Genomic DNA, 22,847 nt, shown 5'->3' on the forward strand with positions numbered 1-22,847 from the left:
TATTTTTTAATAGCCATTTCAGTAATTCCATCATTTTTAATCCTGATCATAGATCAGTTATTTCCGCCAGGCTTCTACCGGTGTCATTTCTCACTCAATAAACAGCACGAAGTGGGGATGGGAACGAAGCCGGTGTTCTGTCTGCCTTCTTCCACTCCATACACAGTTTTCGGCCACTATTGTTGTTCATCCATCGAATGTAGATACAGTTTGAGATGCCACCGAAGCAGTGAATTATCCAACGACGATTTTGAACTAAATGGATTTGCCAGGCATGCCACTGCATAATTCACAAATGACTGTTGGATCGCTCCGTAATTTGAATCCACCACGGCTGTGCAACAGCACACTATTAGTCAAGCAAGCTAATGTGAAGAATATACCTCTTGTTAATCCCAAAAACGTTTTGTTACCTCTATTACACCGAGGTTAATGAAAAATTTTGTAAAAGCATTAGACAAAGAAGTTGATGCGTTCAACTATCTTAAGCACGTTTTTCCAAAATTAAGTGATGCAAAGCTCAAGGAAGGTATATGTATTGGACACAAATTAGAAAACTACTAAGTGATCAACAGTTTGGTCAGAAATTAAGTAATGTTGAATTAGCTGCGTAGAGTTCTTTCAAAAGAATTGTTTCGGAGTTTCTAGGAAACAAGAAAGTAGAAAATTACGAAACACTTGTAGGACAAGTACTTAAAAACAACTGCAGAATGTGATATCGCATGTCTCTCAAAATCCATTTCTTGCACTCCTAGAAAATTTGGGTGCTGTCAGTGACGAACAAGGGGAAAGGTTCCACCAAGACATACTGACAATGAAGCAACGTTACCAAGGCAGATGCGATGCAGCAATGATGGGTGATTATTGTTGCTTCCTTATGAGGAAAAACGATGAAACATGCAAAAAGGTTATGCACAAAAGACTTCATTCGAATGTTTTTTCATGTGTATTGTGAATAAAGTCTGTTATCCTCAAAACATATTGTTTTTTTCTTGTTTTGATTTCATATAATATGTGCCGAAAATGTGTTCAACGACAATTTTCCCTTATGCCCCTTCAAGCTCTCCAGAAGGTCCCACCATTTTGTAGATCCAGACTGTTATAAGATGGGCATGTTTCTATCTACATATATGATGGACGGTAGGGCAGTAAACTTGCAGCCAAGGGGTCTGCTCAATCAAAACAATCACTGTGTTATGTCAACTCTATTTTGCAAGCCCTGATCGCATGTCCACCACTCTACAACTTACTAAACAGTCTGAGTAAAAACATCTCTTCGAACGAGAGAATGTCATCTACCCCGGTTATATTTGGAATGTGCCTTTTTGTGGAATAGTTTGTTCACCTACCTTCCTACTTTTTGACGAAAGACGGGAGAGTAGATAAAAATTCCAAGAATGGCCAAAAAGTTTCAATCAACACTGCCATCCCATTCGGTCCGACTTGGATTTATAAAATGTTGCATAACATGCGAACTGACTGAATCGATGGTAGACAACAAGATGCAGAAGAGTTTCTAGGTTTTCTTTTGAATGGACTCCATGATGAAATGTTTGAGCTGAATGAGTTGGTTAAAAATTATATTAAAGATGAAAAACCTCTCGTTGACTCTGCTTTGAGCAATGATTCAAATAATTTATGGAACATAATAGAATCGAAAAATAAAGAACATTCAACCAGAAGGATCGACTTCACCAATACACCGATAAGTGACATCTTCGGGGGGCAACTAAAGTCGAGCATTCATCACAACGTGGACCACATTACTGAGAATACCCAGCCTTTCCTCACCCTGCCACTCAACATTGAGAAAGTGAAGACCGTCAGAGAAGCGCTTAAGGTACTTGTCTCCAAGAACATTTTAGAAGGAGTGACTTCGTCGAAAACAAACAAGAAGGTCGAAGCTTGGGAACAAATTACGCTCTGCAAACTTCCCTTCATCCCTATTTTGCATCTGAAGTTTTTCAAATACAGTAACTACCGTTGCACGAAGATTATCAAGGCTTTTGATTTTGAATTCGACTTGAAGTTTGATTCGACTTTGATATCGTCGGAAACACAGTCTCCAACAGAGAGACAATACAAGCTATTCGCCGTCGTTTACCATGAAGGCAAAAATGCCAACATTGAACACTACGTGACCGATGCCTTCCACGTCGGCTACAATTGCTGGATTAGGTACGACGATTCTTCGGTCAAGACCGTGCAAAATGAAGACGTATTGAAACCCCAGGAAACGCGAGTTCCTTATTTGCTGTTCTACAGGAAAAGCGATATTTTCCTATCTAAATAAGGTTGCGTAGAGTTACGTAGAGTTCAGCGTCTGGAATGTTACGGGCCACGTTTAAATTATTATTATTTTATTCTTTCATTAGTGATAGGTATTGTTCAATTTTTATTGTTATATGTAGTTTTGATGATATTTAGAATAATTTTATCTTTATATAATATTCGAAAATTTTTGTATGAAATTAAAATAACTATAACTCAAAATTTTCACGTGATGGAAAATTTTTGATGTTGAAGTCGCAGTCAGGATGCTACAGGATGCTCTCATGTATAGTCATTCATGCATAGCTTCAAATCCTTTTCGTAACTTCCCGCTTCGTACGCTGTTTCTGAACCATGACAAAAAATCTAGACTATCCTTCTTTACTGCTCTGGAAAATATACGTCAACTCCAAATCTATTTCGTTTTTCCACAGGATTTTTATGAGCTCTAGGCCTCTTTTTTGATCCAAGAGAAGGTATCTTCGAAGTGATTTTATCTAGCAAATACAGTGTTGATGACAATTATTGGTCTCTTCATACAATTCGATAATTCCAAGAGCCACCGTCATGTAACATGGAACATCTTTATCAGTAGTGAAGTCATGGTTAGACACTAAATTTTTGTTGTATTCTGTTCATAGCATACATAGGTTTGATTGACAATTGTGTTCAGCTAGTGAAATGAAATAGATCAACAATAAAAATGTATTAGAATTATCATTTGCGTTTTCCGTGTATTACGCTCTTCTTGAAAAAGGTTGCGGAAAATCGCGTAGTTATTTTTGGATGTGAAAAAAAGAAAACATGTGCAAAGCCCAAGAACGAAGAGTGAATTCAAATAATTTTTTGACCCACCTTCTTCTTTTTCAGTGCGGCCAATGGACTTAGTTCTGGTGACCTTTCAGTGGAAGAGCTTCATGAAGCAAGAGCCGAATCGATCCCTCTTTAAAACCCTTCTTCACTAGGAAGGATCGATCGCAGCTTGAGAAATGGTTCTTATGGAGATTCTGTGAAATGTTCTTCCTTACGAATCAGTAGAGAGTTGTACTGAAAATCTAGAGAAGAAAATTGGATTGGATAATTTAGGAAACACACGAGGTTTTAATGATGAACGAGAACGGTAATCTTTCCTACTTATTCATCAAACTCAAACACCTGTTCATGCAGCCGCAGTTTCGTAAGAATGAATCATCTTTTCCTCCAACCGATTTCCTGGAGTCTTTGAAGTCAACTAGATACAATAGCAAAATAAATACTCCTGACCGCTCTGGATTGAATGATTCCGTACAGTCCATCTCGTTTTCTGTTTGTAAATCTTTTGCTGGAAAATCCTCACTTTGTTGTAAATGTTTAAGAGGTAGCGAAAACTTATGTGAATTTCTGGAACTCTATCTAGCGTTTCCTAATATGACTAATAACCAGTACGTGCAAAGGTTATTGTTAAATCATCTGAAAATGTAATTTTCAATAGGTGATGATCGACTGTATTGCCAAACATGAGCCAAACTAAATGACTGTTATAAGGAAACAAGTATATCTGAGGCACCAGTCAATCTAATAATAACACTGATGATCTTCAAACAAGACTCAACCTCTGACGGAAGCAAGAAACTCTTTCGATGGTTCAAAATAGAAGAACATTTCAATCTAGCAAACCACTATTACAATATTCATGCAGTAATTGTTCACTGTGGTCCTGGCGTTGAATTTGGTCATTATTACGCTTTGGTCAAAGACGAAACGGACTGGTTTAAGTTTGACGATAGTCGTGTCACGACCTGTTCACAAATAAAATATTTGAATTCAGGTTATATAATATTTTTGTTTATTTTCTTGTTTGGATATGAATGTTTGATTGTCTGGTGCAATGGGTGTATTTATTCATGTAATATTATATGTATATTATATATCATATATAATTTATGTCTATTATATGTATAAGCGTTGATGATATTTTCAAATGTTGATACAAAATTTCGATTTTGAACTTACTTTACTTTTTTATAGGTGTCTTCATATTCACATTTTATATTTCTATACGTATATTTATATTTATTTTTCACAAGCTTTGTCCACTCAAAAGAGAATTATTAGAACCATTGCAAACGCATCACGAACTTCATCATGTAGAACATTATTTAAAAAATTGAAAATTTCGCCCCTACCTGGTCTTTACATTCTGGAACTTTTGTTGTATATTCATAAAAATAAAGAGGATTTTAAACAAAACCAATCTTTTCATGAATATAATACACGCATCAGAAATCATTTTCACATACCAAAAACACGTTTATCTTTACGTCTAAACTCGTTTGAGATTTTGGGACTGAGATTATATAATGCACTTCCGGAGTTTTTCAAAATTATAACCAAGGAGCAAGTATTCAAATATAAAATAAAACAACTACTTTCTGAAATTAGCCCCTATACAATCGATGAATTTTTTTCTTATCTGCATTGATTGCGGATTGTTTTAGTATCTGTTGTTATTTATGAATGTGTATATTATATACTTATATTTTATATCTGTATTTCATATATACTGACTTGTCCAATTGCTTTTTTTAAGCTCTTTCAATGGATCAATAAATATTTGATTTGATTTGATTTGAAGATTTATTCTTAATGACAATGAAGTATATAATTATTATTATTATAGATTATTATTATATTGCAGATATTTTTCGAGATCTTCCTTGGGACCTTCCTTCGTATTATAGAACCCGAAAGCACGATACACTGAAGTCTATCCAAATCCAAGATAGAGTAAAACAAAAACGAGGGCGCAATAGTTCATTATTGGATAGAGAGGAAATTGTGTTATGGAGGAGAGAGTATTTGACCAAAATTAAATATTATAGGGAATAACAGAGAACAATTTATGATATGAATGAAACCTGGGTTAATACTGGTCATACTACCCCTAAAGTATGGGTCGATGAAACTGTGACCCCATCTAGGAGGCCTTTCTAGATGGACTATCCACCGGATTAACAAATCCATCAGGTAAACTTATATTTATATTAAGACCTGCCTCTATCTCAATATATATTTACTTACATACCTTAAAGGAAAACGGCTTATTATTTGTCACATCGGCAATGAGAATGGGTTTGTTGCTGAAGGGCTGTGATGTTTCGAGTCGAAGAAAACTGGAGATTATCACGAACGGTGAATCTTTTGAACAGTGGTTTTCCAAAGTTCTATCCCAAAGAAGGTTGAAATCCAAAATTGGCTGCGATCAAATAATATTAGTTTTGAAGACTCAATACTAAAAGTACAGCTTCTAAAAATTGTCGAGGAACGCAAGCTTGAATACCTAAAATATATAGTCGATGAGATGGCAGCAGGCCAAAACAAAATTGTCCTTCGCCTGCCTCCATACCACTGCAAGCTCAATCCCATCGAGTTAATATGGGCGGATGTGAAGAATTTTGTAATTCAGCATAACACCACGTTCAAATTTGCAGATCTCAAAGTATTTTTTGATGATGCTTTGAAAAGATTCACAGCGGAGAAATAGGAGAAGTGTGTTCGGCATGTCGAGACAAAGATGTGGAAGCTTGATAACATAATAGAGGCACAAATCGAGCCACAGATTAGTGAGGCTGACACTACTGATGAAGAGACAAATTCATCCAGTTGAATAATTTTGATTAATATTCCTTTTGATTTTACATAAAATAAAAATTATCAATAAAGAAATAATTACGTATCTTTTCATATAATGCTTGAGTTCGCTGTGAAAAATCTAATGAAAATCTTTTTATATTACACATATTATCTGCATTTTTCCCGTTAAACTGCAAAACTTGTGCATTTCACTCGTTATTATAAAAAAGTTTTCCTAAATATGATATAGCATTTGCGATCAACAAGATGTTGGCTCTGAATACGAACCTGGCCCTTTCTTGGGATTTTCAATATCACGTGCGTAGGGCATGTCAATGTTTACATCCACTCTATCTTGGATTTGAATTTGCTTTACAGTCTTCATGATTCCTTTTTTAGTAGATTGATGGTGGTGGGATTCGTGATTCAGATACTGTCCCGTGTGAGTGGGTTTTCGGTATACAAATGTTTCCCACTTAGTGTCGGTCCTCTTCACCAATACGTCTAAGTATTGCAATTCCCTGTGTATTTTCATTTCAGGTTTTATTGCTCAACATATTTGATACTGTAGCAATCATTTCTAATTCTTTTTGTTCTTTCATAGATTTCGAATCATATCAGACAATGGAAGTCCAAACTGATGAAATTTGCAATGAAAGATTGTCAGCCACCTTCAACCAAACGTTTTCATGTACAGTTGATATTTTATGCAATTTTTCGTATTTATCAACTTCGAAACCGTGAGTTTATACTTGAAATCTGTTATTCTGAGTCATTTCAGGTTCAATTTTCGGTTTGACAACAGGCAGATTCGGGGATAGAACTGCGGGTAACTCAATTTTTTTAAAAGTGATCCTGGATATACTGAAAACCGTTGATTCATGTTTCTATCACAAACAACACTATCTATCTCGAATTACTTCCCTGTTCTACACTATAAATAATATCACCAGTGACACCAGCTGTACTCTAGAATCACCCCCCCCGTAATAACGATCGCCTAATAAATGTTCAATTTCGAATGTCTTAACAACTCCATTCGAGCTTAATGATTTATTGTCCATAATAATTGCATGTGCTGTCGCAATTCGAATCCTGACGCGGCATCGGCCGGTTGTAGCTCGACAGTGCGTGAGTAAAATAATATATACGACCCATGAATCATAAACATATAATCATAAATTGATCCAGAAGGATACAGGAGGGGAAGTGAATTATGTGCCTTCACAAAGAAGCTTTAAGCTGCGACTTGAAGCAGGACCGGTTGATGTCCGTTGCAGATTTAGGAAGCAATGAGCACAAATCAACAAGTGGATGGGTTGCAAGTTTCAGCAGAAGATATAATGATGGTAGAAAGGTTTTCAAGAAGCATATTGGCATATTTAGGTCGGAAGTCTGTTCAAATTATTGGTTTTCTATATTATTTTGAATCAGAAATTTTGTGAAACCCGACCAAAAATATTCAAATTGTTTAGGCGATATTTACCATATTTATATGTAAAATTTGCTCTTACGTGGTATAATTTTCAAAAAATTCTTCGTACAATCATCAATATAACAATATAATTAGGTCACCAACGTTAAAGTCGATTTCAATGAAGGAACTGAAGCATTTGAGCGTTTGGACAATAAACGCCTCTGAATACAACTGAAGAAAAATTTTTAGGACACCGCAAAAACAATTTTATCAGTTTCATTTGCAGAAAAATTGGCAGAAACTAAAATTGATTGGAATTAAGTAGAAAGTGATGTAGATAGTTCTGTGGCAGAAGGTATTGATGTGATGTTGATGGCTTTACCATTTATTGAATGTGATAACTCCATTTGCTCTTCATAATAAAAGAAAAATCAATGTTAATGGAAACTCTGGTATTAACAGAAGTTACGTGCAGCAGTTGAAACTATCATGCCTGAAAAACACCAGAAAAAGTAGTTCTTACAATGTACTGAACACAATCGCCAAAAATGTTAGTGATTTGCAATACAAATATTTCAGAGCATCATCTTTGGAGAACATGAGGATCAATTATTTCCATCCAACGAACAACTCAAGACCTTCATTTCAAGTGTGGAGGAGAAACGCCTAGTACTCGTATCTGCCTTAAATTTTGAAACGCAAAGTATTAGCTAACTCATAAGTGGCAACATTGGCAAAAATTATGGTGAATATAACCAACAATTTTTTTTAAGTCCTATAAACTTTTGTGGGAAGAAAGCATATATTAAATTATATATTCTTTGCTACAAAAATGCCTAGATAAACTTAAGAAACGAGATGATCTGAATTCTGGTATATCATTACGTAGTATTTACTAAGAAAATGTTATCAAAACTCAATTATTCATATGGTACTATTTCAAGGTGGATATTAACCCAAACCTGACTATGTTTAAATATTCATGGTCAAGGGATGAAAAGGTCTTATACGACCAATAATTACACAACAAAGTTTTTGTTTCGGGCTTGAAATTAGATGATTTTAATGTATTTCCACGTGTTAAAACCGAAAGTGACCATAAAAATTATATATTAGCTCTTGTTTTCAAGATATAGTATCATTATAATATATATATATATATATATATATATATATATATATATATATATATATATATATATATATATATATATATATATTATATACGATGTGAACTCTGGTCAGCCCTCGGAAACGTCGGTCGTCCCGGTTTCGGGCTCACCAACGTTTCCCACTGTATATAGTGTTTTTTGGACATGTTATCATGTGAAATGACGTTTAGCAAATTTTCGGTTGGGCCGACCATTACACCATATACACATAGCTGATACACCACCTACTTTCACAAAACTTCGCCAGGAGGCGTGGCTGTGTAATTGTATACACCTGATGTGAATAGTGTCTTTGTGAGCCCAGGTTTATACGAACACTTTCAATGGATAGCATGTTGGTCAGCCCACAATCGGGCAACGCTGCACTTGCATTTCATGATTCTAACTAGATTGTCGTGGTGCAGAAATTCGATAATAGAAATGGAATTTTTTTTGAGAGATGTAGAATTTTATGAAAAAGTTCCTGTTTTGTATGTTTTTTGTACAAGCGTTCGTGTGCGTGCATCACCCTATATCTATACAAGCAATTTAGATCAGGAATTGTTTCGCATATAAAAGTTTTATCAGAGCTTCGTAACATATTCACTTGTAGAAAAATGCTTGATCTGAACTCATACTTTCCCACATTCCACTCTTACCCGAAATCAACTTTTTCGGATAACGGTGTCGAGTACGGAAATGTACTGTTTCCGTTCTAGTTAGGATAATAATAATATAATTACTAACAGTGCGTTATTCCATTTAGCTTGTCGAAGCAATTTTAACCTCTGCACTATCTTAGATACAAAAATTTGAATATGTTATAAGTTGAAAATATCAATATAGTGTTCGGAATCACACGGTAAAATGTAAGACCTCGTTAATCTATAGCTAGTACAAGTTTATACTTCTGAGGGTTGTCGTTCGTAGGGGTGCGACAGACATATTTTAAACCGTTTCCTGTTTGTATTTTCAAATGCAGATTTTCAAATTCTAATTATTTGGCATGGACGCCTCAACAGAAATCGCGTTGTGTGAATCAATTTTAGACATTAAGCAGGAAACTTCGGATTTGACTTTGAAATTGTAGATTTGAAAACCTGACTGCACAAAAATAATCGAAGTGTGACTGAGTAGAAATGAGTAGATGAAAAATGACATTTTTTTCACAAACGAAAAATCTAAAATGTGATGAATGATCTGGTAATGAATTTATTGAGAAATGAATAGTGAATATCCAGAATGTCTACAGTTTCAATAAATTCTATATAAAAATCCGCAGCAGCATTACGGATTTCCGATATATAATTTAGTTCAAAAATTAGGTAAAAATCGCATTAAGTATGTTTTCTATGACGAAACGAAATTCTGAGTGACTAGCATAAGGTAAGATATAATTTGTGAAACAGATATTAGTAATAAGTTTCAATTCTCTTTTTCTTAGCAATAGTTTTTTCGAAAACTCCCTTTCAGTTTTTGGAGGTATGATGTTGTTCAGGTTGAACATAATGAAGTGGAGATTAAACCAATGTTTTTTTATTATGTTGACTGTTCATGACGATCAATACGTCATATCATCATCGATTATAACCTGCAGTAGACATTTCAATCAAAATAAAAAAGACTTGGAATATTTCAGCACAGAAAAAATTTGATCAGGTTGAATAAACATTTATTTGAATGGAGTATTATTCTTCAATTTGAGAACTGCTGACAAAAATTTTTAGGTAAACTAATAAACACGTAGTATGAAAAAATAACATAATTTCTAATGAAATGAAACTACAACATGGGTAAAAAAATATCAATTGAAAATTATTAATATTATTTTTCCTTTCTATAACAACAGTAAACGTATTCTTTGATTGCAGCCCAGTTTCTATTTTTTATTAATGATGAATATTTCTTTTCCTTATATTTTAGATACAAACAAGAACTAATTCAATTCTAGCACTTCTTTTTTTTTCGGAGCGAAAAACTTTTTGACTATATTTCGTTTTGCTCCTTAGACCAAGTTTGTTTTTGAGAAGGTTTTATTGTTTTCAAAACTGTGCGTGTCTGATGATCTGAAATGAGATCAGTGTGTTTAAAAACTCTATCGAGATATCAAACGGGTTGAAAATGGATCCAAAAATGAATGATAAAAATAAAAAATGGAAGGACGATACTGAAAAGTGATTTGACTCATTTCCAACCTATACTCAGAGATACGGATGATTCCAAAACAGCTCAAAATATAAATAATTGATTGCATATAGGGAATTTTTTTCAAAAGGAACCACGTTCAATATCTCCATATATAAGACAGTAATGTAAATTTCCCAAAACACCTAATTTTTGTGAAATAATATAAGGTATCGCTAAGATGCGTACACACTCCTCTTCAAAATATCAAACAAAATAACCCCATATATGCCATCTATTGGATAAGTGATTTTATCAGGAATTCAACGATGCTTTTTCAGGGTTGATTTCTAATTTACTGTGAAGAAGGACCTTGAAGTATAAGTCAACGACTTTTTAGATTAATTGATACAATCTCTCACAAAAACGTATACAACAATTATTTCTATTGTCAAGTTCCTAACAGAAAACAACTTTTGTCGCGATGAATTATATCTGTCGGATTTTTGGCAAAGTTTCTCACACAAAACACTTCAAAATACTTTCTAAAACTCACAGCCAAAAATGTTCCACTAAACAGTTTTATAAAAACGCGACACGAGTTTCGCCATACAATGGCTTCTTCGGGCGTATCTTTATCTACTATATTTTAAAAATTTAATGCTTGGTATACCTAATTTCAAAATTTAAAGTACCTACATTTCAAGTACTTGAGTTTGTAATGGATTAAATGACCTGAGCTTATGTCCTAGTCCCCACATTTGAAAAATATTCAGTAACGGTTATTCAATTCTAATTGATCATTTAGTTAGTTACCCGAATTCTTGAATCTATTGATTGCTTGACATTTTAGAAGATTGAATTTCAAACTCTTCTCTTCTAAATATAACATGTCATATTCATGACTGAACTCATGTACTTCTGCTAAAAGATGGTTTGCAAATGTGAAATTGGTCTTTCTATTCACAAAATTACATCTAAGCTTTTAATTCTTTGGAAAATAATCTCCCTGTTTGGCCATTATACAGTTTTGGGCAAGAGCCACAACTCAGCTGATATACTCCTGATCTATCCGATACCGAAGTTTTGTCTTTATTGTTTTTAATAAATGCACTTACACTATTATTCGGACTATTACTATTTCTGTGAGCTAAGTTTACGCAGTCTTTCTTCAAAAAAATATTATTGATTGGTTCAGCCAAAAATGACAATGTCTCATAACTGACGTTATCGCATCTTGAATTTGGGTAGATATGGTCCATGGCTTGCTTTTGTAGTTTCTGTTTTATTTGTTTGATCAAACTCAGCTCTCTCTGGAAATTATTCAATAGTCTATGAAGAATATTATTGAATGCAACAACTTTATGCTGGTACGAGTGCGTAGAGGAATTATGTATGATAATGTCCGTGTAAGATGGTTTGTGGAAAATTGCAAATTCATGTTCATTGTTATTTTTTGTAATGGTTGAGTCAAGGTAATTTAATGAATTATTTACCTTCCTCTCAGTGGTAAATTTTATTGACGGGTGGATGGAATTGACATATTCAACGAACTTGCCTACTTGCTTTTCTGTAATGATTTCATTATTCACTAGTGATAAATGGATATCGTAATGCTTGAAGAAATACATGCATAATGAATATTTAATACAACAGTCCTGAACAAACTGTAACGTCTATTTGATAAAAAAAAATTGATGAGCTTCCGTGAAGTATCATATTTATTCTAATACTTGCTACTTTCTACACACAATCACATCAAATCGATATACCAAATTTGGAACATCCATTCGAAATAAAAATGAAAACACAGGAAAATAATATTTCATTTGAGTTAGGAATTGGAAAATAGTGAATTACTTAAAATTAAGTAGATTCTATGATATTTATTTGTAATCGTCATATACCTATATATTCTCTAATTATTCTCTAAGTATACCAAAATATTGGCAAGCCAATTAACAAAATAGCATTAGGACCATTGCAAAGATCGTAACGGTTTTCAAAGAGTTTCGCGCCAAAATAGTTAACGCGTGTCAAACAGTTGCAGATTTCGTAGGAATACTGAAACTTTAATGAAATGAATAAAAACACTTTTGTCTAATTACCTATATTTGATTTTATTTATATGACCGTTTTCGGGTTTGACCCCATTACCAAGTATTACCTTACCTATAAATTTCGTCGCCGCTGATATATACCATTATTTTTTGAAGAGAAATTTTGATGATCATAATATCCTCCATTTCATAAATTTATTATCGGATGAAAAGTGCAATTTTCTATACTTCACTGAATTTGACTTCGATACTAAATTTTCCCATTTTCATGATGTTTTTCTTCAAGCTTTTGATATATCCTTTCCTAAACAGTTTCAAAAAATTAAACAAAATCAAAATTCAAGTAGACACAAACCATGGATTACTAAGGATATCGTTGAAGAAGGTATATTACTCAGAGATATTTATAATTTGAACAAGAGCCAAACCAATGTACATTTATTGGGTCAATATAAGCAACTCTTAAAAAATCATAGACAAAAAATTGTGCTCTCAAAAAGTCAATACTTTAATAATCAATTCCTCAAGGCTCAACATAAATCTGAAGCTGCCTGTTCTATCATCAGGAAAAATACTATTATAAACGATTCATCTAAGACATTGGCGATGGTGTACTTGTTGACGATGGTCCCGGTATATCTCAAGCATTTAGTAGTTATTTTGTCGATTCAGTGGAGTCATTAGTAAAAAATACTGCACCTGGTGGCATTGAAAATCGTTGTGTAAAAACTGAGAGTCTTTTCCTCTATCCAATAGATGAAACTGAACTCGTGAAAATAATTAAATTCGCATGTTCGAAAAATTCCAGTGGGGTTGATGAATTGCCAGGCAATGTTTTAATGAAGGCTGCTTTGAAAATAATGGAACCTCTGATTTATCTAATCAATTTATCTTTCTCTGAAGGTATTTTTCCTTCCCGACTTAAGCAAGTAATGGTCGTCCTAGTCTATAAAAAAAGCGATAAGCATGTAATGTCGAACTACAGAGGTATTGCTTTACTATCTCCATTTTCGAAAATATTTGAAGAATCATATCAAAACTTGTGTCCTTTTTAAATAAATACAATATCATATCTGACAACCAATATGGGTTTCAAGTGGGCTTGTCAACCCAGGATGCCATCCTTTCTCTACATAATCATGTATTATCAAACTTCGACAACGATGAAAAATCACTTAGTGTTCTTTTCGACTTGACACGAGCGTTTGATATCAGTCATCATGGTCTTCTTCTTGATGAACTGTTTGGCATGGGCGTTCGTGGTCCAAGTCTGAAATGGATTGAAACCTATTCAACTGGTCGTACACAGGTTGTTAAAGTTAGGTTTCAGACTGGGTCATTTTTCTCTGAATTTCGAAACGTTGTTACAGGTGTGCCCCAAGGTAGTGTTTTGGGGCCTACACTATTTATTTTATTTGTTAATGACCTTTCAAAAATTAATCATCCACAGTGCTCTATACAATTTGCTGATGACACATCTTTTACTGTCAGTGGTTCGGAATGTGAAACATTGTCAGTAAGAGCAAATGATGCTGTATTCAACATGCAAAATTATTGTTCTAAGAATGGCTTGATTCTAAATAATCTTAAAACCAACACCATTTTCTTTACAATTCAGGAAACTGATTGTAGTGTATTGGTTAGGTCTGAGATTAAAAATATTGAACAGGTAAACTATAAAAAATTTTTAGGAGTTTTTATTGATTCCCAACTCAATTGGAATCATCATGTTGATTTCATACTGAAGAAATTAGCGATACATTGTTTCGTTATATGGAATCTGCGTAATTTTGTGTCTATTGAAATTCTTAAAAGTTACTATTATGCATATATTTACTCTGCCCTCAATTACTGTATTATTTGTTTTGGCAACTGCAATAGAATTAGTGTCTTATTAATTTTCCAGAAAAAAAATATTAGAACAATTTGTTTAAGAAAAAAACTCGATTTCTGTAAACCACTATTTGCAAAGTTGAATATATTAACTGTTACTTGCATGTATATTTTCAATTGCGTAATCTACGTTAAATCAAATTGCTCCAAGTTTTAGAACAGAGATGATACATGTCTTCTTTCGGGCTTCACCCTGAGAAAAAACTATAACATTTTAATTCCTAGTCATAAGTTAGCCAAGGTGACTAATGGACCTCATATCATGTCAAAAAAACTGTACAACAAGCTCCCAATATCCATTAAAAAATAACTAGTGTAAAGCTCTCTAAGCAAAAAGTTCGGAAAGTATTATGTGAAAAGGTATTTTATTCGCTTGATGAATTTTTTCAGTCTGATTTGGAATTTTAAATTTTAATTTTTGTACCCCTTTTATGGTCTGAATGTTATGTAATATATCATATAATTATGTTGTTTTATGATTGTGACCTCATTGTAATTTACTGAGTTATGTGACTTTTTCCATGCCGTCCCTAGGTCTACGGAAATAAAGATTTTTGATTTGATTTGAAGTATTGAAAAAATACTTAATAATGCGGGGTCAAACCCGAAACTGGTCGTATACATAAAATCAACTAGTGGTACTTAGACAAAAGTGTTTTTATTCATTTCATTAAAGTGATCATGAATTACCACAAAATAAACAAGTAATCAATCATACATAATACAGAAACTATATGAAACATAAATAGTCAATAGTAACGGCATCTTTTTCTTTTCCTAATATATTTTTTCCGGTAAACTAACACATAGTTTACCTCTGAAAAACTGGATTTGCCAGGATTTTAAAAACACTTGATACCCTCACGATGAAATCCAATGATACACTGAAATGGATCGCGTTCCTGGTCAGCCCTTTGATGTGGCAGCATTGTAGGGCTGACCAAGATGCTCTTCATATAGCGATTTGTATAACTATGGGCTGACCAACAGCATGGGGCTGACAAAGGTTTAAAGGATATGTAAAATTTTTATTTACAGAAAAAATATACCCCTCTGATGGGCCTATTAATAAAATCATACCACTGAAGAGTATTCCGAAAAGTATATACCTAAATATATTCGGGAAGTGCTGGGTGGACCAACGCCCAGTTCATATACCGGGCTCACCAATATGCAATGAACAAATATATATATATATATATATATATATATATATATATATATATATATGTATATTGAGTTTTCAACAAATGAAATATTTCATCACCAACAGTTGGTACACATATTTGTTTACATAACACCCCTCTCATCAGCTGTTCTTAAGTAGTAAACATAACCTATGTGAGTTTGTCAATTGTACGCACGTGGTTGCTATTGAAATTATCGTGTGAAGTTGATTTTTAAATTAATTTAAGTGCTGATCTGAAATGCCTCGAAAGTGTGTGAATTCTGTCGATAGCTTTTGCTATATATGTGGTGAAATAACATTTAAGGCTCAGAAACGTAAAATGACACCTATCGTTAAGACAGCCTATGAACATTATTTTGGTGTGAAAGTTGGGGACCAAGATAAATCATGGGCTCCTCATATATGTTGTAATTCTTGTTCCGTCATATTGCGAGAGTGGCTGAAAAATAAAAACCGGGCAATGGCTTTTGCAGTACCGATGGTTTGGCGTGAGCCTACCAATCATACAGACGACTGTTATTTCTGCTTAACTCCTCCCATTAAGCAAGGTTTATCTATGAAGAAAAGAGGAACGGTTAAATACCCTAATCTCCCATCTGCTCTTCGGCCTGTACCACAAAACTATGAAATTTTAGAGGAAGGTGATGAAGACTGTTTAGAAGGAGCAACCCATCCTTCTACATCCTATGACCCTGATTTTGAGGTAAGCGATAGGTCTAGTGATCCGCACAGAATTAGTCAAGCAGAGTTGAGTGACCTTATAAGAGATATTCGCTTGTCTAAGGAAAAGGCTGAGCTGTTAGGGTCAAGACTACAACAGTGGAATCTTCTAAAACATGATGTGAAAATATCTCAGTACAGACAGCGTCAAAAAGATTTGCTTCCTTTTTTTGAGAAAAAAGAAAACCTCGTAGTTTGTTCTGATGTTAATGGTTTGATGGACTGCTTGAATTTGGATCACACTCCATCTGAATGGAGACTGTTTATAGACTCTTCAAAACTAAGCTTATAGGTCATGCAGTTCACATGAAGGAAACGTATATAAATATGAAAACACTTCTCCAATCAATCAAATATGAACAACACAAGTGGCACATCTGTGGTGATCTGAAATTCATTGCTATACTCCTAGGAATGCAATTAGGGTTCACCAAGTACTGTTGTTTTTTGTGTCTGTGGGACAGTCGGGATAGAAAATCTCACTATAAAAAAATGAACTGGCCTACACGAGACCTAAACCTTAATGAGAAAAATGTAGTTTACGAGCCTCTTGTAGATCCTAAGGATGTTCTCCTTCCCCCATTACATATTAAGTTGGGACTAATAAAAAACTTTGTGAAGGCCATGGACCAGGAAGGACAAGCTTTTAAGTACTTGAGAGCAAAGTTTCCCAGGTTGAGTGATGCTAAAGTCAAGGAAGGCATCTTTATTGGGCCTCAAATCCGTGAAATCGTGAATGATCCTGCTTTTGACATGATTTTAACAGAAAATGAAAAAAGAGCCTGGGAAGCCTTTAAGGGGGTTGTATATGGGTTTTTAGGTAACAAAAGAGATGATAACTTCACAGCATTGGTTAAAGAGCTTCTTCAAGCTTACCACCAACTTGGATGCAACATGTCCTTAAAAATTCATTTTCTTCACTCTCATCTTAATTTCTTCCCACAAAACTGTGGAGCTGTGAGTGACGAACATGGAGAAAGATTCCATCAAGACATTGCCTTAATGGAACAGAGATATCAGGGCCGTTGGAATGAAGCAATGCTTGCAGACTACTGCTGGTCTGTGTGTAGGGATGCTCCAGGAGTGTTTTATAAAATACAAGCTAAACGACAGCGATCTTACAATGAATCGGATGGACTTAATTGAAATTTGGTGGTACAAACTTCTTTTATTTGTCAAAACACTAAGAATAATGTTTTTTTTTATTAATTTTGTACTTAAAATATTCTAAAGGAAACATAACAATATTGTTTCATGTACTTTCACTTTTCACGTATAGTATAACTACTCTTTAAGATTAAGTACTGTGTATCTCAAAAACCAGAGCTAATTAAAATTTTTCATTGTTATTTTCGTTTTTATCACCCCAAAATTAGTAGAAATTGACTAATTTAGTGTAGGAAACATTCAAAAAATATTTTTTGTTGGGTTGTGTTATTAACTTATTCGCACACAAATAAATGATAAGGAGTAATTTGAACATTTTTTCACCTTTAAGATACCTTCTGATATACCGCGAAGGCATTATTAAAAAAGTGTTTTGAATTTTCTTACAAAATGTCCGCAATACAGTCTGGATCACAGTAAAATCCCTGAGAGTAATCTTTTCCTAATAAGAATTTGACGACTATTTTAAAAAGTTGTTTCGAAAATTAAGCAAATAGTGAATAAAAAAAAACCTGAAGGTTGATAAATCATTTATGGCAGTGAATCTGAAAATAAAATTTCAGAGGTAAAAAAACAATATAAAATCTCAAACAAATAATTATTATAGATTGATGTGTAGAATGAATGGAAATGAAGCATATTCTTTTGAAACTATATTACAAATAGAGTCGAAAACTCTTTGAACCCTAACAATTTCATAAAAACACGAGAATCAAATAAAAAACGCAAATAATCATAGACAGATGACATAGATAACACATAGGTAGATTTCCCTCACCCGTTACTAATTCTCTACTTGGACAATCAAGAAAAAATTATTTGGTTTTTGCTAATTTCAGACCATCATCAAGAATAAATCTTAATATATACCTTCAACTTATTATTTGAAATGTCCTGATATTCCAATTTCAGATATCTAATTCACTTTGAGTTTTTCCCCACATTGGTAAATATAAGGTAAATAAACCTTAAACATTTCTTTTTTCGAAAAGGTCAAAGGTCGAAGCACCCAATCATGTCCTAACTGAAAATGTTACTTGGACAGATATAAACTGAATGTATTGAACCATTTTTGAGGCTCAATCTCAAACAATTTCCACGAACTACTCAACTGTCTATAACAACAATCAGGCTTTGTGTGGAAGTTTTCCATGTGAGCGTTCCAGGAAGTGTTTAAGTCGCTGGTTCCGGGTCCCTACCGGTTATTCAACGTTTGTTGCAGAGCAGAACGAGAGACAACAACATCAACCCCAAAGGTTTTATGCTGAAATCGCCAATCCCAGGAGAGAGAGCTAAACGCATATTGGAACGCGTCAGCCGAACACTGATAAGGTCTTGAATCAATTATCACCGTTGGAAGAGGTCAACTTTGTTGAAGGATGCCACGGAACGATTTGAAGAAATAAGAAAAGAGACATTGGAAGATGATCATGGACCAATCTTTGCCAAGATTGAAAGCACGTGCATGAAGATCCGCCAAGACATGGAGAATACCCACAACAGAAAGTGGGGAAAGTTAGTGAGGAAACAATGACCAAATACAGACCGGAAACAGGACAACTATGAAGCCGCCAATGTCATCAATATGGGTTCCCGGCCGCTCACGGGAATAGAGGAATCCTTGTTGAGGAAAGACCTCAATTTCGAAACAAACGTTCCAGGAAGTATTTCATCAAGGATAATATCCTAAATGAACACAGGTAATGCAAAAGCGAAATATGGACCTATGATGCTGCCAGTCCAAATTTTACACCAAACAGTGTGGGTAAATGCATTGGACGCCCTCAGGTTTCATATGGATTGGTATTGTTCCAAATTCGAAAATTTTGTTTGTTCACGTACCCATTCATACAGATATGGGCCTCATCGCTGAAGATGATTGTTCGATGAAAATCAGGGTCAGTTTCCAACTACTCCAGCGAACAAAATTCGTTGTCTATGGTCGTTTACCTTCAGTTCCTGGGTCAGTTGAATTCTGTACAGGTGCAGATCCAAGTCACGACTCAAAATTCGCCAAGTTGTGATCTGCGAAAGGTCGAATTCTTGTGAGCGACGCGAAATCGACTGCTTTGGAATAATCTGCACACTCTCATAGACAGTGGTGATGTCTTCGGCAGATCTTATGTTTCGTCGATATATGAGTATTGGTCGATCGTTTACTGAACCAGTGGACCCAAATTCATCCACCAATCGAATCGTCCTCTCGGTGGGATGATTTAAATGCGCGGTACATTGTCCCAACAAACACCTATTTTGATAAAACAGTTTTATTATTTACACGTGTTATTAAATATTATATTCATCCATGGTGATTTGGCAAAAAAGACTGAAAAAATGACAACTAATTTGACAGATGTAGATTAAAAAGATTGCCTTTATCGCTGTCAAAGTTCCTGGGTGCCTGTTGGAAGTCCCTAAACATGAGTCTGTATGTGCACACACTGTATAACTGGATTTAGGAATCACTCATGAACCGTTTCAAGAATCCCGAAGCACATGATGGAAAATTATTGGGGGAAATGGCCACGTTCTAAGAAGTTTAAGACAAACAATACTATCTGAGAAAGATAAAAGCATGCAATCAACTTCAAAGAAAAGAAAACATACATACATAATAAATGATTCAAAATTCACGTGGATTTGTTGGGAATATAATATAATCATCTTACAAGCGTATTCGTCCCAAAGCATACCCCTAAGGGGCCGCCCCTGACTATATGCAGCGTTCCGTTTTTATCCGGTGATGGATTATGGACAGGCAAAATGTCAACGCCATGATATATTACGCGAAGGTAATTGGCCTTTCATTCGACAACTCTGTAATTTATATTCCTTGTGCAAGGTTAACGAAATTATTTACTCCATTCGTGTATGGCATTTTAGAAATCATTAACGTTGGATTTTTTCGGAAAACAATGGAAACGCGGAACGATTTATGAGCTTATTGAAGAGGAACGAACATGGTTTTCGTCGACGTGAAATATTCCGGTACAAAAAATTTTGAAACGTTTTACACACTGGCAGATTGAAACTACCACGACGAATGCTCTCCTTTTGGATCAGTTTTCGAAAGTAGAGCTTATTAGGCTGTTTCATTAGTTTTGTTCGTGTTAATGTCATGTATTTTTGTCTCTCCGTATATGAATACATATTTACTCTACCGAGCGTTTGGGAAAGACAGTGTTAATGAACGCTCTCTTTGACGTTGGTTTGCGAAATTTCGTTCAGCAATTCCATTCTAAGTGATGAGCTCTGAAATGGTCGACCAACAGTAATCCAGGACAAAGATTTGAGAACCCTGGTGGAGACTGACCCATCACAAACGGTGGGTAAAATGGCGAAAGAACTGGGCGCCAACTATAGTTCAAGTAAACGATATAGTGCAACCTACCTTCCAACAGCTTCCCTTCAATAATATAGTAAGGGAGCTAACTAATTTCGTTGTTCAATAATTATTTCTGATTATATAAGAATCACAATAACTATATAATATAATACAATCGATCACTTCAGAAACATTTCACTAACTTTTTTCGAAAGCTTCTGATAATTCCTTTTTCATATTCTCTGTTTCAATACCACTTTGGTTATTTGAATCAATAATGAATCTGTTTCCACCATTAATATTGAAGTGTCCAATCTCCATATAGTCTTTTTCAACTAAAATTACTTTTTTGATCCATTTCTGTTAGTCTTCTTCGGTAATATTAGTTATTTCTTTTTCAATAAGCTCTATTATCTTCTTGTCAAATTTTGGAAAATCATTTTTACGCCTGATGATTTCCCCAAATCAAATGGGATTGAAAACACAAAAATAGGGGGGAAGTCTCTGTCTGGTGTGTCCATACTTTTCAGCAATACTATCAAGGTCATACACTTTTTCAAATGTTTTCGTCTGTAAAACTTCAATTAGTTGGTTTTTGGTATAGCAATCTTCAAAATACAAATTGATATCCATTAAAAAACTTTGTATTTCAACATTCCTCGAATTTTCATTCGGTACTTTGATGCGCTGTCGCGAATGATAGGGAGCGTTATCCTATTCCATCAAATTTTAGAATCTCACATGGAAATTCTATTCTCTGAAATCATCAATATAACTCAAAACCGATGACTGGTACTCTCCCACTCCTACTTCTCTGATCCAGGTGATCCAGAATTCCGGCAGTCTCTTGTAGCTCTCCAGATACTCCCTTAACGGACTCCTCTAACTCTCATATATTGGTGCTCCTACCTTTGCCACTTTTGGTCTCGTCCTTTCAATAAGTTTTATAATTTTTTTACTACGCCTCACTTTTGCCTGAACGTTAGGTTCAGTTTTTTTTGTTTATCGATTCTGATTCGATTTTTTATATTCAGTTTTAGTTTTTTATATATCAGTTTCAAATTTTGTTTCAAATTCAATTTTACTTGGCAGAACTAGAATAAAAAAACTCCTGTCAAAAAATTTCAATTGATTCTACGCTTAGCTTCAATTCACAACTTCATAACATTATTCACTATCATCCCCATTCAATTTACATCCCATGAATACCTTAATAGTTGGAATCCAGTTATATAGATGACTATCAAAATTTAATAACTATTTTGTCACCACTAGTTGTTCTCACTTAGAAAGCCAAGCACAGAAAATCCGTTTCACAATTTCATTCTATCTACATCAAATCGATACCAGTTCAAACTCTTCTCTCAACTAATAAAATAGACATATAAACAAAGTCCACCGGTTCTAAGAATGACATAAAAATATACATTTCTCTCTCTATGTCTAACTTGAGCTTACAAGGTAAAAATGAATTCACTGACTTTACTAACATTACTCTTTGAAAATGGATTCTGTAACTGAACAAAATGAGAAAAATATTTATCTAACCATGATGAGGAATAAAATAAGCCAAACAAAAAATATGGCTTTTGAATGCCCATATTCCGATTTATATATGTTTAGTAGCGCTACTGAAGACTGCTAAGAACAATCCCAGATCTGTGAAAATAAGAATAAGAATTTAGATAATGGGTATTTTATAGTTCCCAATTTGAGATTGAAAAGAAAAAGGTTTATTTTGTGTTCAGATTGTGTCACGAACAATATGACATTACCAATGGTAAAACGGAACGTTACAGTGAAGAGGACCGACACTAAATGGGAAACATCTGTGTATCGAAAACCCACTTACTGAACCAGAAATCCAATCACCATCAATCAACTAAGAAAGGAATCATCAAGACTCTACTAGACCGTG

The 22,847-nt window shown here is 34.3% G+C and overlaps 1 pseudogene; it reads left to right on the forward strand.

Moving 5' to 3' along the window:
• The first annotated feature begins 1,028 nt into the window (after positions 1-1,028).
• Positions 1,029-2,294, forward strand: LOC141480863 (ubiquitin carboxyl-terminal hydrolase 10-like; annotated as a pseudogene).
• The last annotated feature ends 20,553 nt before the right edge of the window (positions 2,295-22,847 follow it).

Source organism: Leptinotarsa decemlineata, unplaced genomic scaffold, assembly GCF_025532065.1.
Source record: "Leptinotarsa decemlineata unplaced genomic scaffold, Ldec_3_MD MMD2_tig00000026_RagTag_RagTag, whole genome shotgun sequence".
Taxonomy (NCBI): domain Eukaryota; kingdom Metazoa; phylum Arthropoda; class Insecta; order Coleoptera; family Chrysomelidae; genus Leptinotarsa; species Leptinotarsa decemlineata.